Source organism: Oryx dammah, unplaced genomic scaffold (genome assembly GCF_014754425.2).
Source record: "Oryx dammah isolate SB20612 unplaced genomic scaffold, SCBI_Odam_1.1 HiC_scaffold_22, whole genome shotgun sequence".
NCBI classification, from domain to species: domain Eukaryota; kingdom Metazoa; phylum Chordata; class Mammalia; order Artiodactyla; family Bovidae; genus Oryx; species Oryx dammah.
The window spans coordinates 7,774,192-7,792,221 of record NW_024070206.1 but is presented as its reverse complement, the minus strand read 5'-3'; the positions used below and the strand labels follow the sequence as shown (position 1 = coordinate 7,792,221).

The following is an 18,030-nucleotide window of genomic DNA, read 5'->3' as shown; positions in this document are numbered from 1 at the left end:
TCCCATGGATGGAGGAGCTTGGGGCACGCTACTGTCCATGGGGTTGCAAAGAGTTGGGCACGACTGAGTGACTTCACTCAGGATTAAGTAAGTAAGTGAATACATAAACTAAGTGAAGAATACGGATCTCCATTTTATATCATGTACAGAGAATCATTTTAAATTAACATGCTATGGAAAGAAGAATAAAGTCAAGACTGTTTATGTATTTCTTTTCTCTCTCTCAGGCCCCATAGACACACACAGCAGTACAGATATTACTGATGCAAAATAGATTATACTATAAATATATATTCCCAGCATATATATTTGAAAATCTGTAACCTGAACCTCCAATAATAGTTCCCAGTAGATCAGAATAGTATTTATAAATCAGAGCTTACTTTGGGAGAAAGGAGTAGATAATTGTTACCAGAATAATGTGCAGGCAACAGAAGACGCTTACTCCTTGGAAGGAAAGTTATGACCAACCTACATAGCATATTGAAAAGCAGGGACATTACTTTGCCAACAAAGGTCCGTCTAATCAAGGCTATGGTTTTTCCAGTAGTCACGTATGGATGTGAGTTGGACTGTGAAAAAAGCTGAGCGCTGAAGAATTGATGCTTTTGAACTGTGGTGTTGGAGAAGACTCTTGAGAGCCCTTTGGACTGCAAGGAGATGCAACCAGTCCATTCTAAAGGAGATCGGTCCTGGGTGTTCTTTGGAATGAATGATGCTAAAGCTGAAACTCCAGTACTTTGGCCACCTCAAGCGAAGAGTTGACTCATTGGAAAAGACTCTGATGCTAGGAGGGATTGGAGGCAGGAGGAGAAGGGGACGACAGAGGATGAGATGGCTGGATGGCATCACTGACTTGATGGACATGGGTCTGAGTGAACTCCGGGAGTTGGTGATGCACAGGGAGGCTTGGCATGCTGCAATTCATGGGGTTGCAAAGAGTCGGACACGACTGAGCACCTAACTGAACTGAACTGAACTGAACACCCATAGAGACTTTACTACACCACTGATCTATGTGCTTTGCTGATCTGAATTCATTTACTGACAATAATCCTACAAAGGCATTTTATTCTCCCCACTTTCAAGATAAGAACATTGAGGCACAGAAAATATACCTTCTCCCGAATTTTCTTAGTAGAATAGACAGATTCCTGTGAAACCACATGTTTTCTCCAACACTCCTCTTCTCCACAGCTTTGCTATTGTTTGCTTGCATTTGGTTTGGGTTTTAGGTTCTTTTGTTTTAAATTCCTCCTGCAGCGCTTCTCCCACAGATGATTCATTGCTGATAATGTCAGTGCCTCTCCCGTTGTCTCTAAGGTACGCTGTCAGAACTGGTCAAACAATGAACACTTAAGCAATCACCTCACTGTTCACCAACATGCATGCAAGCAACGCATTTGGAACTTGTTCACTTTCTTCACAGTGGGAAAAAAAAAATCAGTTGCTATTGTATGTCTTCAACCTTGGTCTCTACCATCAGTCTAAACACCGAAGATGTCTGAGTCTGAGATGTGATCTCAGGAGAGCCAGCCAGGATCGTGGGTGTGGCCAGATAGTAGGTGCTTAATAAAGACGTGTTCAGTGAGTGTGTGTGCTGCTCGAATTCCTCTGATCTCACAGACACAGCCCCTGTTGACTGAGCTGCAGATCTCCGAAATGACTGTAGGGGGCAAAGGTGAGGGCGGCGCGTGGATGGGTTGGATTGGATTGGTGAATCCAATTGGACTGGTGAATGGATTCCTATGGACAGACCCTAACTTTTAAAACACGGATTTCCTTCCGAGCCCTTTTATTTCCGGAGACCCCTCGCCTCTCTCCACTGGCAACTCCGTGGTCTCTAGTTAACGAAGACCTCCCCTCCCCGAGGAGAAAATGCGGTGCCCTGGAAGCCGTTCTCACAGTGCCCAGGGGCTCTTTGGAAAAGAGAAACCCAAGAAAACATCGAAAAATCGAGGACTCAAAATGAGCTGGCTGCTGGGGCTTGGAGACCCACAGAGCCGAGAACGCGGAGCAGAAACCGAGCGCCTTTGAGTCACCAGCAGGATTAGCCGGAGGTGCGCCCCGCACGTCCGCCTTAGGACTGGGAGACACGCCTTCGTCACACACGAGCCCTGCAGATCCCGGGGCTCGGCGGACTTGGGGGTGGTGCTTCCAGTCCTGCCGCTTGCAGTCCCGACGGGCAGGGGCTGGGGACCCGCCGGCTGTTGGAGCGATCCAGAGCCACAGGTTGGGGAAAAGAAAAAAAAAAATCGGAGCGGTGCCCGGGACCGTCGCCCTGGAAGGCAGACCCCGGGCCGTGGCTGGTGTCCAGGAGTTCCAGGGCTTGGGGAAGGGGGAAGGAAACCTCTGAAACCCGACACCTCTCGCCAAGGAAAACTTCGCAGGCTGGTGAGTTGGGGCGGCCAGCCGGGCTGTTATTGCTGGAATGTGTTCCCACCCACTCGGGGGGGGTTTGCTGAGCGGCTCGCCTGCGAAAAGGAAGTGAGACGTGGATGGGGAGATGTAGGCCGGTGGCGAGGGACCCCGGGTCTGGAGCGGGGTTCGGGGTGTGAGCGCCCTGGATCGGCGGCTTCCACCCGGGATTCTGGTGCAGGCGTGGTGGGGGCGCGGATGTCGTCAGAAAACTGGCTGGTGACTGTCTTTGTTTTGGTCCTCGCTGATCAGACAGCTGGTTGGGATTTTGAAAAAAAGAACCTGGCTTAGCAATGTCAGTTTCCTTCCATCTGTATCTCAAAGACAAACGAAATAACAGTTCTTCATCATCATCATGTGTTTCGAGGTTCATTTAAGGAGAAGTCATTTCGTGAGGCGAGACAAGGGATTGTCCGTCCTCAGGTGAAATAGCCCCAGAGAAATCAAGAGTCTGTCTGATAGTTTTTTTTTTTTTTTAAACCTGTTCTTTCAGAATTGTGATCCGGGTATTGCAGTCCTAGAAGGGTGTGTACACGTGTGTTTGTTCAACTGGTCACAATAAATGAGCTTCCAAGAGTTCCCAACTCCGTGCAACATTATCTCGTTATCTGAAAGCTATTGAATCAGGTGGAATGTCCCTAAGCAGAAGCTGGAGCCTGTTTCTAGGAAAAGGCTGAGTTTGGTCAAAGTCATCACACTGGCTACTAGCTGTTACACACTGGTTACCATTTTACTGCTTTTTATTTCGAGACCTAAAATTAAGGATATGTATGATTCCAGTTGTGCACCTTATTAAAACAAAGTCAACAACATGCAGTTTCAGAGTTCTTAGCAACAAAATTATTATTGAACATAATAATAGTTATGGATTTTTAGTCTGTTTCAAAGATGTACTGTTCTCAATATTCAGTTACAGTCACACATCTTCAGTAATATTATAGATAAATAAACATATATCTATATATATATATTTTATGTGCACAGTTATAGAGTTCTAAATTTGAAGTTAACAGAAAAGTTAACTTCAGCAGTATAGCCTCAGGCATTTCAGTTTATTGAATTTTCAAGCTACTGTAAAGTCCAAATTGTAGTAAGTGAGAGCCATACATACCTTGTGCTGTTCCCCCATATACTTATTTTTTACAGTTTCCTATCATTAATCCTCTACCTGGAGGGAATCAGTCCTTCTTGAAGGCAAGAGGGGATTTTAGGAATGACCAAAACAAGATGATCTTGGCAGATAGTTTAATGTTAAGGAGGCTTTTCTGCTTAAGAACTGACAGTGGCCTCCCATAAATGTTGCCATCTTTGCTTTCGAACGAACAAAACCTTGCCAATGAAACTGGACAAGCCTGTTCTCAAAGATGCCAAGAAGGAATCAAAGGGTATCTGTCAAATGTAAGCAAACCACAACTCTCTCATAGGCCATTTCTGGAACAGAAATCTGACTACCTGATAGGGAAGGTAATTCTAATATAATTGACCTGCTCAGCTCCTTGGCACACCAGCTCATATTAAAATTATCTGCTGGTTTCTGAACTGCTTTTCATTATATTTAACTGTACTTCTGGAAAGATAGAAGCCATCAAAAGCCCCAGGTGGTTCAAAACAGAAATCTGCTGTTTTCCCACCTTCAGCCTGGGAGACTTTGGGTTAGAGTTTTGGTCTTCCAGATCAGGACAGCATGAAACATAGACCAACTATTCACATAAAGCTCAGCTCACAATTAATTCAGTTTCTTGAGTTGATTCATCAAGGTAGGTTAACCAACCTTGGTTCTGCTCTTAAGTAAGTAATTGCAGTTTTGAGAGACAGGAAAACAATTACTGTAAAAACAGACAGGACAAACTAGGTGTTTCCCATGAAGGGTAAGTCACTTTCTGGAGTTGGTGGCTAAAGGGGTGTAATTTTTCACTCATTATTAGGCGTAGAATGGAGCTGACATTTATTCTATAGTAGTAGGAAGTAGCTACACCATGAAGCGTAATAAAAACCAATTGTAAACCCCATAAATGGAGTTGAGAGTATTACTAAACTTGTTTCACTCCCTTTGCAATCATTATTCATATTCTTTAAATATTAACCTTCTCTCATAAGCCCTTCTTAAATGAAAGAAACTTGTCTGGATTATCAGTAATGAAAATAAAATGCTGTTTAACACATAGCCAAAATTTGTTAAATAAGTTGTCTTTTCCAAGTAAACAACTGGTGAGTGTAGTTGAGAAAAAGAACTTACATTTCTTGTTCACTTCTTAAACAAATATTTATTAATAGTGTCAAGCCTTATTCTGGGCTCTGTGTGAACAGAAGTGGACCAAATGCACGAAAGTGCCTGGACTCCAGAGAACTTGCCTTTTACTTTAGAGAATAAATGGATGTGTGAGTTAGATCTGTGATACATTGGAGATAAGTACTAGACGAGAATGTAAAGTGGAGAAGGGACGAACAGTGCCAGTGACACGCCCAGTCAGTGTTGAAACTTTAGATCAGGTGCCCAGGAAAGTCTAACTGAGAAGGTGACATATGAATGTTGGTCTTATGGAAGCTCGAGAGTGAGCCATGTGGTTACAAGGAGGAAGAGCTGTCTAGACTGAAGGATCAACAAGCAAGAGTTTGCCTGGCAACTTCCAGGAGTGGCAAGGAAGGCTGTCTGTGTCCCTGGGGGCAGGGTCGTACTAGGGCAGGTCACAGAGGGTTTTGAAAGCAAGCATGTTGGCTTTTGATTTTTATTCTGAGTGAAGGAAGGCAACGCTATTGTTTAGATATTGTCTGTTGAAAAGAAGCTGAATTTCCAGTACTTTGGCCACCTGATGTGAAGAGCCAACTCATTGGAAAAGACCCTGATGCTGGGAAAGATAGAAGGCAGGAGAAGGGGGGCAACAGAGGATGAGATGGTTGGATGGCACCACCAACTCGATGGACATGAGTTTGAGCAAACTCTGGGAGATGGTGAAGGACAGGGAAGCCTGGCGTGCTGCAGTCCGTGGGGTCACAAAGAATCAGACACAGCCTAGGGACTGAAAACAACAGAAGAGACTGGAAAGCAGGGCTGGAGAAGGGCACAGATTGAGGCTGGAGAGACCACCTGGGTGAAGTGAGTGTAAGTCAATCAGTTGTGGCCAACTCTGTGGAACCCCATGGACTATACAGTCCATGGAATTCTCCAGGCCAGAATATTGGAGTGGGTAGCCTTTCCCTTCTCCAGGAGATCTTCCCAACCCAGGAACTGAACCCAGGTCTCCCGCGTTGCAGGTGGATTCTTTACCAGCTGAGCCACAAGGGAAGCCCACCTGGGAAGTCATTGCAAAGATGGGATAAGGTCTATCTGAGAAAACTAAGACGTCCACTCCATGACTTATTTGTTATAGAGAATTATCTGTACTGAGAAGCTGAACTAAGTGATCTTCAACCTCTCTTTCAAAACTGTAATCCTACAAACCCAAGAAAGAGCACAATTTGTTTGATATTTGATAAATTTTGTAGATCACATATTAAGAGATAACAGTGAAAATTTAGTTTATACAGTTGTAGAACATAGCATCAAAGTAAAGTAAATAACATCATAGTATATGGCAGTTGCCTGGAGGAGGAAATGGCAACCCACTCCAGTATTCCTGCCTGGGAAATCCCATGGACAGAGGAAGGAGACTGGCGGGCTACGGTCCATGGGCTTGCAGAGGGTCAGACACGACTGAGCAGTTGGCTTGCACACACTCGTATAGAGCAATTGTAGATGCCGTAGAAACCAAATGTCTAATATTCAGAAATGCAAGAACAACCTTTTTTAGTAGGTAAAACTATATTCAAAGATATCAAGATTTACATAATTTGGGGAACAATTTTAGAAAAGGTAGATATAGGTATAAATCGGTGGGATTTAAATCAAACCTTTAAGAAGCCCATCATTAATCAAATTATACTGGTGCTGAGTGGTAAAGCTATGAGTATGGCATTTAGTTTCCTTAAGGCACAGTTTTCTCCTGTGTACAACAAAAGGAATAGACTGATTAGTTTAATATCCCTATTGTCTAGCTCTAGACCTGGGTAACCTACAACTCTTGCTTCCTGTTTAGTTCCTTACCTTCCTTTTTCCCTTGTTTCTTTCCTCTCTTTCATTTATGTACCTATGTATCCAGATAGATATTCATAAGTATAGATGTATTTATGTGTATGAGTTTAGATATTCATAGATATAGATGTATATATATATGTATAAATATATATGCACAATGTACACAGAGAGAAAAAGAAAAAGAGAAAGACTTAAATTCTATAAAAGACGGCAAATTTCTTTTTAAGAGGCTTAAGAAAATATTCAAGATTTTATTTTAGCTTTCTTTCTGTAACCCATAAATTTATTGTCAATTATAGTGAACTTGGGGTCAACCTGATTTGTTTTCTTGTTGCTCTCTTCTTAACTTGCTCAGAAAAGTGAAACTGTGTGTTAAATCTGACCTGAGGGATATACCAGAATGAAAATAATTAGAAAAGGCAAAATGAGTCTGTGTGACATTTGTCCAATCTAATGTAGGCAAGGTCCTCAGAGTCTGAGAAGCTTGTTAAAAGAGTTGCTCAGCTCTCATGGGCTGTGATTCAAAATATACCATTTTCGTAAACAATGCCCTGTTGATATATGTTTCTGGACATGTGAAAATATTTTTTTAAATAGTATAGAATGAAACTAGATTTTTCAAAAAGGGAACAGAAAACCTGGCCTTTCTTAGTGCCTAAAATAGTAGAAGACTTTTCCAAGATTGGGAGCTTTCTTATTCACCCAAGGTGCCTCCTTGAGCTGACTTAGACCTCGGATTTTCTGAAATCTTTTTTCCAAATGCTGGGAAGCATTGGAGCAATGCCTCTAATTTGCTAATTTCTTAATTTTTTTTTTTTCAGTGAACAAAACAACTAAACAGGCAGAAACTATCACACCCAGTCTCGGCCCCGTCCCTCCCTCATTCAAACTTTGATCTTAATCATTTCAAGGTTGGCAATGCCAGTTATCAAAGGCTGCCTCTCAGAGCTTGGAGGTGAATGATTCTATGAGAAGCAATACAGAAAACACTGCAAAACCTATCCTAGGAAAAAATCACTTTAGTGAAAATATCCTGGTATTTACAACTAAGGGTTAAAAACCTGTAGAAACAAATTCAAATAAATATGACATGATATGACAAAGCCCTACTCTTTAATCTTATGTTAGAAATGAGATGCTAAGAAGATGTGGTACTCACACACAAACACACACGCACACACTCTGGAATACTGTGCTCAGTCACTTCAGGTGTGTCCAGCTGTTTGTGACCCTATGGACTATAGCCCACCAGCATCCTCTGTCCATGAAATTCTCAAGGCAAGAATAGTGGAGTGGGTTGCCATACCCTCCTCCAGGGATCTTCCCGACCCAGGGATAGAATTTGAGTCTCCTGATCTTCCTGAATTGCAGGCAGATTCTTTACCGCTGAACCACTGGGGAAGCCCACACTGAATACTACTCAGCCATAAAAAAGAACAAAATTTTGCCATTTGCACCAACATGGATGGACCTGAAAGCATTATACTAAGTAAAATAAGTCAAAGAAAGATAAATACTGTATCATATCACTTATATGTGAAATCTAAAATGCTGTTTCCCTGGTGGTAAAAATCTTCCTGCAGTGCAGGAGACCCAGGTTTGACCCCTGGTTTAGGAAGATCCCCTGGAGAAGGGAATGGCAACCCACTCCACTATTCTTGCCTAGCAAATTCCATGGACAGAGGTGCCTGGCAGGCTACAGTCCATGGGATCGCAAAGAGTCAGACACAACTGAACAACTAACCTGTCATGTCAAAGAAAACTAGTGAATAAAACAAAAAGATGCAGACTCACAGTTATAGAGAACAAACCAGTGGTTTTGCATTAGGGGAAGGGCAGTACCAGGATTGGGGAGTGGGAGGTACAAACTACTGGCTGAAAGGAAAGATAGTTTCAAGGATGTATCGTACAACATGGGGAAGAGAGCCAATATTTTGCAATAACTCTACCTGGAAAATGACTTTAAAAAATCATATAAAAATTTAAAAATTAAAAACAAATCTATAGGATGCTAGTTGATGAAGACTGCATAGTAGCAATAAAATGGAATGAGCAACTTTGGGTTTGCTTTTTTCTCAGGACTGCACTAAGCCATCTTCAGGTGCTAGTCATTTTGAAACTGACCTAAACACTGCAATTTCCCCAACCCCCCTTGTTAGATTATAATTTTTTCACTTAGCTACTAGAAAAACCAAGGAGACAAAGGTAGAATATAGAACTCATGATTAGTACTGCTCCTGAATAGTCTCCTAATGGAGGTGCCCTCTTCCCACGCCAGAAGTTTGCATATTTGGTGAGAACTCATCCCGTTTAAGATTGCAAAGAGTATGCTTAGACAAAAGTGAGAGCGAGATGAGAAATGGAAGGTGAGGCCCCATGTCCTGCGTGTGTTTTGTCCTCTAACAGGGATGGTTTCACCCACTGCAGGCTTGCCCTACTCTGCAGACTTGGTAAGCCTGGCGAGCATCTATTTCCGGTGCGAGGTAGGGGAGGTCTTTGAGTTTTATGGTGTGGTTTTCTCTGTGAAACGGCTCTGTGATAATAGCTGAGTTGTGATGAAGATGAATTTCCTTTGAGCTGTAATGCTCTTCTCTCTGGTCCCCAACACGCTTTGCAAATCAAGTGCGGTTTTCGTGGCTCCGACTCCTTCTGGATTTTCACGCTTGCCAAGTACACTTTGACTTTTAAAGTCAGCTCATATGTGAGGCCCATGGGACCTGAAACTCTTTTCCTATCCTTTACATTCTGGAAAGAGTTGGATTAAGATGATTTTAGTGGAATAAAGACTGAGGTATGCTGCAATTCGTCCAGAGTAGCAGATTCTTAAAATCAGTATAGTGAATATGCAGACACCTAAGGGAACGGAAATGGCCACCCACTCCAGTGTTCTTGCCTGGAGAATCCCAGGGACGGGGGAGCCTGGTGGGCTGCCATCTATGGGGTCGCACAGAGTCGGACACGACTAAGGCGACTTAGCAGCAGCAGCAAGGAAATAGGCTTGGCACCTTGAGAACAGAAAGCTAATTCAAAAGAGTAAATTTCAAGGTTTCATAAATGTTAACTATATATTTAAAGAAAGACATGTATTCTGTTTCATCATGTTTTATTACCAGTAGAAACATGTTTGTCTTATTTTTCAGGAATTATGTTCTTTAAAAGTGTGTAGAAATTGAAATAAGAGGGTTAAAAAACAGTTCACTGCTTTTTAGTCTTTTCTGCCATAAACAGGTTATAGCACAGTCACTTTCTCCAAAACATGAAAATAAAAATCCAAGAATTTTTGACATCCTTTGGAGAACACAAACTCTACCTGCAGAGTATAAACTTTAGAGAAAATGCCAAGTTGCTGGGAGGCGATTCATGGGGTCGCAAAGAGTCAGACACGACTGAGAGACTGAACTGAACTGAGTCATGTTAAAGTTGAAATTTAAAATTATTTATTATAATAAAGAGAGCTGCCTACATGTTAAAACTAATAATAGTGACTTAGTTTCTGGTATAATTTTTACATATCTGAATTGTTTATTAGAAATACTCATTATGTGCTATTTTTGTGTCAGCAGCATATTTAGTTATTTGATTGAAAGGATGTGTAAGACATAGTTCCTGCTCTTGAAGAGCTTAGAATCTGTTGAGGTAGATCCATGAGCAGACAATTTGAGTATAACCTGGTAACGTTTGTTAGTGATTTGAAGACAGTACTGTGGTAATAAAGAGGAAGATAAAACCTAAGGGGGCTAAAACTGTAGAGGGCAGTTAGAAGTGGGACATACAAATGGTCTGAAATTAGCTCAAAAGATGGTTAAGGTTGGAGAAGAGAAGTCAGATTAGAGAAATAATTAATGAATGGCATTGGCCAGCTGTAGGAGAAAAGAGAAAGTTTTATGGTCTCAACCATTAGGAGGCATTAGATGAATGAACGGTTCCCAGAATTGAGATTAGGTGAAGAGAAAGTGAAGCTCGTTGGAGGAGAAGACCAGCTGCTTTCAGGCACCTATAGTGATTCAGCTGGATTTATCAGGAAAACGCCTTCAGGAATCTAAACCTTCTAGGAGAGGTCAGACTGATAATAGTAACTGGGAAGTGCTGGTCTGCAAGAGATCACCAAAATCCATAAGACCTAATGCCATCTCTGAAGGAGGCTCTGGGAAGAGGGAGGTTTAGTGGCCCTAAGATAGAAGTCATGATTTTCTTCCTATTCTGTCAGCACCAACTGGCTTTGGCTAATAAGGCCATTTACATTCTGGAAGGACTTAGGGGAAATGTAAGGTTATATATAATCATGTTAATTGCTATTATTATTAAATTGGGAGGATATATTAAATATGCCTTTAGCTCTTACTTATGAATCGGGCATCATTTATCCCTGTCTGTGGGACAATCACTTTAAATATTTCTGTGCCCTAGGATTCTGTTCACCCATATTCTCTCTCAGCCCTATTTGTGAAAACTGACATGTCATTGCTCGGTTAGGAATGTGTTCTAGTACCATAGAACAAAAGACTGAGCAGAGTGCTCAAGTGATTGAATCTATTGATTTTAGCTCATTAATATCATGCTTCAATAACTGATGCCCAGCGCATGTTACTCGAAGAACAGTTAACTGCCATTCGCTTTATTGCACTCAATAGCTTTGTTCCAGCTCTGCTGCGTCTGAATTTATGACAATTCCACTCTCAGGATCTGCTTACCAAAGCGTAACACAACGTATCTCGATGTTCTGAAAGAATTAAAGGATAATTATCTAGTAAGGATTACTTTTGAAATTTCCAACCCATGTAAAATACTGTTACATAATTGACTTGTAAATGTGTGTCCACTGACCAAGTTTAAGGCAAGTTATTCTCTGTCTCCCACTTCCTCTTCCCCAGGCCTTGTCCATCCCCATGTTAATACTCTTTCCATTTCATTGTTCAAAACAGTTTGGGAAATATGTTGCTACATTTAAGAACATTCCTTATACAATCATCTGACTGCCTCTCACTCTCCATCGCAACTATTTCTGATTATTAATCAGCCTGAGAAGCTTCTGCATGACTACTTGTCCTATTGAGACATTCTCTCTGTTCTTTCTCTGCAGGTGTTGAAGGTCGTCTTTGTTACGGATGCATCATTTCAGGCATCTAGTTCAGAACAAATGTGTTTTTTTTATAAAGCCTTCTCATAATATGCCGATAGCTCAGTTATCTGTGTTCTGATTATTATAGATAGAGAAAGAAGACTTCTAAACAACATTTTCATGACTCATCTATGAGTTAGACACATAATCCATGTCTACAAATACCCCAGTCAAGATTTCTAATGAAAACTATGTTGACTTTAGTCCTTTTTGTTCTCTAGCATTTGGTTACTTACATTATTTACAAGCTGTTACCCAACTGTGAATCTTCTAGATTATCCCCTTCTGTAAATTCATCAATATTTCATATATTCTCTTGGGAAATATCAGTGTCTTTCTTGTTTGAGCTTTCAGTATAGGTAAGCTAGCATTAGGAACACAGAGGTCTTGGTTTGGGGACTCCCACTTGCCTTCTCCACTTGTGTGGTAGTATAGCAATAAACATGAAGAAAAGACAAATATCATTGCAAAAAATGCTTTGTATAACTTATGATGAACATTTATAGATCACTATAAATTATGACTTTTTGGCAGGATTGTCAAGGGTGAAAGCTAGCATTGGTGTTTAATCTTGGATTAGAGACTGATAACAGGCATCCTTATTTTCAGCTTTGAAACAGCAGCAGCTGCAGAATGTATCCACTGAACGAACCAATTTTCAAGTTCAGGCCATTGTGGAAGAAAATGAGAAGTTTGATAATTTTGATTTTAATGGGTGCAGTTTTACAAATTCTGCATTCTCTTACAATTGCTTCCTATTTGGAATAATTTTTACATGTTACTTGTTGAAATTTCAGCCTGTATTAGTGAATACAGGCTATATGTCAGAGTGTGAAGGGGATGAAAGAAGTTAAACAAACATTTTCCCATTCTAGCCATAATTTTTATAAACCTAGTTTCTTTTAACATGATTGCCAAAATTGGCCCCAGGCACAATTTAAAGGCAAGCCTGAACTGAGTGACCCGAGCAATAGGAAAGTCAACTCTAAATCAGAGTCCCAATGAAAGGGGTGTATATAGGCAAAAATAAAAGTTTTTTATCTATTTAGGGCCTTTCTCTTGGCCTGATGAATTTAGCACCCCTAGATACTGAGAATATATTTTAAATACTGTACTAATTAATAAAAGTCTGAATATGCTAAATCTTGAATAATATATTCTTGTTTGTTTATTGCACTTAATAAACTTGTTTATATCACTTAACTCTGATTACTCAGAAAATATTCCTGTTTAACTGGATCTGAAATGAACTGGTGTTACAATTAACAAGAATGAATATTTTTATGATATCCATTCCAGGAGTGAGTTTCCAGAACTATCTTCATATGATAGCAATGGGGTCTATAAGTAAATCCATAACAATAGTAGGTTTTATCATGAACCTTTATTAAGCAAGAAACAGAGGTGCTTTTCTGTAAACTTTTGTAGACATGATATATCCTCAGCTTCTCTTGTGTAATTAGAAATAATGAAGTTTATATAAGGCCAAATAAGGTGAGGTGAAGTCGCTCAGTCGTGTCTGACTCTTTGTGACCCCATGGACTGTAACCTACTAGGCTTCTCTGTCCATGGGATTCTCCAGGCAAGAATACTGGAGTGGATTGCCATTTCCTTCTCCAGGGGATCTTCCGACCCAGGGATCGAACCCGGGTCTCCCACATTGGAGGCAGATGCTTTAACCTCTGAGCCACATTCCCTACGGCCCCTAAAATTCTGTCTAGGCAAATAATTTTATGTGTCTGTTTTATCAAGGAGGGAAGATTGTTTCCTTGTATCTTTTTTCCTTGTCATTTATTGAAGGTGGAACAAAGAATTTTCTTTTTAGTACAGGTCATGAGTAAAATTGATCTCTCTCAGAACTTTATCTCAGAGCCTACTTTTCTCTCAGAGCCCACTTTTATCTCTTTTGATACTTTTCTACAGTGCTAGTATCAGCGTGTTGCTTTCAAGCTGGGAAATCAATGGCTTACTAACCAATCATTTTGGGGAATTAATTTCTGCTAAAGTAGCTATGACTGAAAACAGATAATGAATCACTCTTCCAAGTAACCACGGTTGCTTTTTCACATGTAGCAAAAATCCAAAAGGCATGCCTACTGTTAGACATTCCAGACTTAAGAACAGAGTTATAGGGCAACAATTTGGAGCAAAAATAACTTGATCAGTAAAAGCTAATGTAGCCTATGTGGATGGTGACACCCTGGCCCAGAATTCCTGGAGCAACCGCCATGTAAAATCTTCCATTACTAGGGCAGACTCTGGGTTAAACAGATATTCAAATCCCTAGTTTTGAAAATATGGTCCTTTTGAAGAAAGGATGCCTTTCTGTAGAGCCTCTTGGAAAGGAAGAGGCTCCACCCTTGGAAAGGAAATTGGTCCTTTCATAGAGTTTCAGGCTTGATCACCAAACTGTTTGAAACACTTCCCTGTGTATCCTTAACAGTAAGTTCTTAGTTTCCTGTCTTCTGGGTGAACCTGACAAGTAAATGTAAATAAACTCAGTTGATAAACCGTCAGACACTGGTTAGTCTGCACGTTAACAGTAACTGCCTTGAGTATTTTTCCAACAGGAACGGTGGCATTTTTTTCTTAGCTAATCTCAGCCAACTGCTAATATAAGAGGTGGGTTCATAAAACCTGTAGTTTCTTTAAAGAGCTCCAGATCCACAAAGGCAAAATAAATAGCCAACCTTATAGACAGCAAAAGATTTCTTGGTTGTTTGCATCTTGGTAATTTTAGAGTAATCCTTAACACCACTACTATCCTCTGATTTGCTGCCTTCAGAAATAAATACCCATCTACTATTCAGTTCACTTTCCAGCCTGCCAGCCTAAAAATACAGACTTGTTACATAGAATAAAGTGGTTCAAAATTAGGCGTTTTGACAATTCACAGGTACCACAAAGAGATACCACAATGGTAACACAAAAGGACTTTCTAGGTGGTGCAGTGGTAAAGAATCTGCCTGCCAGTGTAGGAGATGCCAGTTTGATCCCTGGAAGATCCTACCCCAGGAAGATCCCCTGGAGTAGGAAATGGCAAACCATTCCAGCACTCTTGCCTGGAGAAGTTCGTGGATAGAGGAGCTTGGCAGGTGACAGTTCATGGGATGGAAAAGAGTCAAGTACGACTGGGCACACACACACACAAAGATAACTGTTTGATTTTCTAAGAGACAGAAACACACCTTATGGATCATAGTAAGCAAAACTGCATCCAGTGTTTGCCACATAAAAATATTTGGAAGCACTGTCAAGTAACAAGAAAGATTAAATATCAGACTACAGAAGATTTTTATGGCAGAAATAGCCTTAAAATCAAATTATTAAGTTCATCATGGGAAATTTTAGTCCTGGTTTTCTGTCTGTACTTGGCTTATTTCCCAAATAATTAAGTCAGTTTTAGAAAATTTAGAAAACTGCAATGAGACTGGTTTACTCTCTTATTTGTAAGCAGTAATATGTAAGCAGTTTCTTATTTATTCTACTATATGGAAAACCTGTGTCAGATAACTACTGACGTTTTTAGAAATATTCTATGGGTTTTTCTTTGAAGAACTTTTAGAACATGTAAACAAATACATTGAAATAATTTCTAGTCTCTTCAATGAGGACTTGAGGTTTTTAAGGGTTTTTTTTGTTTGTTTGTTTGTTTTTCAGAAAAAGAGTTCTATAAAGCTTTATGTTTCAAAGGAAATTTATATAGATATTTTCATATAATTTTTAGCATGGCAGTATACAGGGCATTATCAAGTCCATCAAAGCTTACACGATAATGTAAAAAAAAAAAATGTCCACTGAGAACATATCAATAGGCTAGGTTCAGTTCAGTTCTGTTGCTCAGTCATGTCCGACTCTTTGTGACCCCGTGGACCACAGTATGCCAGGCTTCCCTGTGCATCACCAATTCTCGGAGTTTGCTCAGACTCGGGCTAGGCTCAAACTCAAAATAGGCTAGGTAGAATTCCTTTTTCCTGTGGGCTAGAGCAGAATTCAAAATATTGACTGTCATATATGTTAAAACACCCACTGCCATTAATTAAGTTTTATCTGTCTCTACTTGTAAGCGCAAAATGCTTATTTAAAAATATTCTTAGTTTGCAGGGCTGCTGCAACTAAAAATTTCACCTTAGATTTGCTAGTTTCAGGCAAAAATATCTTAAATCCATGCATTTGTATTGTTTTTTTCATGAGCAGAAACTGTAAACATCTATGGAGTCAGCCACTGTCCCTCAAATTTGCCTGTACCCTGTCACTGGACTTTCTGTCAGCAAGTAATCTAACCTGATGAGAATTTGTGGTTAAACTTTTTCTGGTGATTAAGGTTCAGTAAGACATTTTAAAAAATTAGCACCATGTCCCGTTGATATTTATTAAAGCTTTGTGGTAATAGTGAAGCTATAATTTTAGATTTTCAGTAAAATTTATGATTTTGTTTTAGCAGTGCCAAACTGCCTTATATTGAGAAGATGATTCTGAAGGGAGACCTTGGACTTGGGGTTTAGAAAGAGCATCAGGGATGTATTTGCACTCATCTTTCCTGTTTCCGTTCCTGATTTCCCAAGGGACTGAGGGTTTGTATTAAACACATTAAACAACTGCCATGGTACCTGAGGACTGGTAAGAATAACAGGAACATTTAAGCCACCCTGGTGTGTACCTGATGCAAATCATCTGGGCCAGGGACAATGTCAAATCATTACAAAAGAAAGCAAAGCCAACTGGCTTATTTGGAAATTAGACACATTTGAACTTTTAGCTCAATCTACTTGATTCTACTCCTTGGAAGGAAAGTTGTGATCAACCTAGACAGCATATTGAAAAGCAGAGACATTTTGGACTGTGGTGTTAAAGACTCTTGAGAGTTCCTTGGACTGCAAGGAGATCCAACCAGTCCATCCTAAAGGAAATCACTCCTGAATATTCATTGGAAGGACTGATGCTGAAGCTGAAACTCCAATACTTTGGCCACCTGATGCGAAGAGCTAACTCATTGGAAAAGACCCTGATGCTCGGAAAGATTGAGGGCAGGAGGAGAAGGGGATGACAGAGGATGAGATGGTTGAATGGCATCACTGACTCAATGGACATGAGTTTGGGTGGACTCTGGGAGTTGGTGATGGACAGGGAGGCCTGGCGTGCTGTGGTTCATGGGGTTGTAGAGTCGGACGTGACTGAGTGACTGAACTGAACTGAACTTGATTCTAATGCTTTAAGTATCATATGAGAAAAGATTATTTCCGTTCTCCTGAAATATTAAAGGTGAGTGATGAAATCTTCTTTGAAAGATAACTCTGAATTCTGTAAAGTTAGGCCAAAATCAAGCTATACATTTTCTCCCCTTTCAGATAATCAAGAATAAGCTAATTTTTAAAAACATGAATATTAAAGCAACGTTCCTCCTCTGCTGGAATCTGTTTGCCAGTTGCTCATTCAAATAGCAGAGAAGGCAATGGCACCCCACTCCAGTACTCTTGCCTGGAAAATCCCAGGGTCAGAGGAGCCTGGTGGGCTACAGTCCAAGCACTTTCACTTTTCACTTTCATGCATTGGAGAAGGAAATGGCAACCCACTCCAGTGTTCTTGCCTGGAGAATCCCAGGGACGGGGGAGCCTGGTGGGCTGCCGTCTATGGGGTCACACAGGGTGGACACTACTGAAGCGACTTAGCAGCAGCAGCAGCAGCAGCATTAAAATAGATTTAAGACCATAGTCCAAATGAAGCCCAGGAAGTATAACTGCTTCCAGAATCAGAAAAGCCCTTCCAGGGACTTCCCTGGTGGTCCAGGGGTTAAGACTCCATGCTCCCAATATATGGGTCCTGGGTTTGACTCCTGGCCAGGGAACTAGATCCCACATGCTGCAACTAAGACCCAACATGGCCAAATAAATATATTTCTTAAAAATGTTTCTTAAAAAAGAAAAGAAGCCATGTCCATTACCCTGAGATGGCTTCAGTGAGCAGAGAAGTATCACAGTAATCAGAGGTGGGGGGGCAGGGGGCCGGCAGGGGTTGTGGGGGGTGTCCTGAAATAACAAGAGTATGATTTCAAGAACCAAGCCAAGTGCATGAATAAAGCACAGTGCACAGTTATAGGTTGTTTATATATCAATATCATCTACAGAAGATAACTTTGTGAAAAAAAACGTTGAATCAGCCATCAGCTATGACAAATAACCATGAGTTGAAATATCTGCGGAGCCCTGTGGTGCTAGTAATCCCAGTAATTTTCAATGAATGAAAGAGCCAAGAGGGTTAATTAGTGTTAGCCCCAAGTCAAGTTATAGGCAGAAAACCAGGCTGGATTTTCATTTCACGAGCTAATAAGTTTTCATTCAGAGCTACTTCTTACATAGTTGATCCCTGGAGGACTTAACTATGAAACATCCTACTAGAATGGACTGATCTGTTTTACTACTAG

General features: G+C 40.7%; 1 protein-coding gene across 1 annotated transcript in view; it reads left to right on the top strand.

Annotated features, from left to right (window-relative positions):
* Positions 1-2,159: 2,159 nt before the first annotated feature.
* Positions 2,160-18,030, top strand: part of RAB27B (RAB27B, member RAS oncogene family) — a 68,710-nt gene continuing 52,839 nt past the window's right edge. Inside the window, exon 1 of the mRNA XM_040264449.1 lies at positions 2,160-2,394. The gene's annotated coding sequence lies outside the window, so the exon portion shown is untranslated. The remainder of the gene's footprint in view (positions 2,395-18,030) is intronic.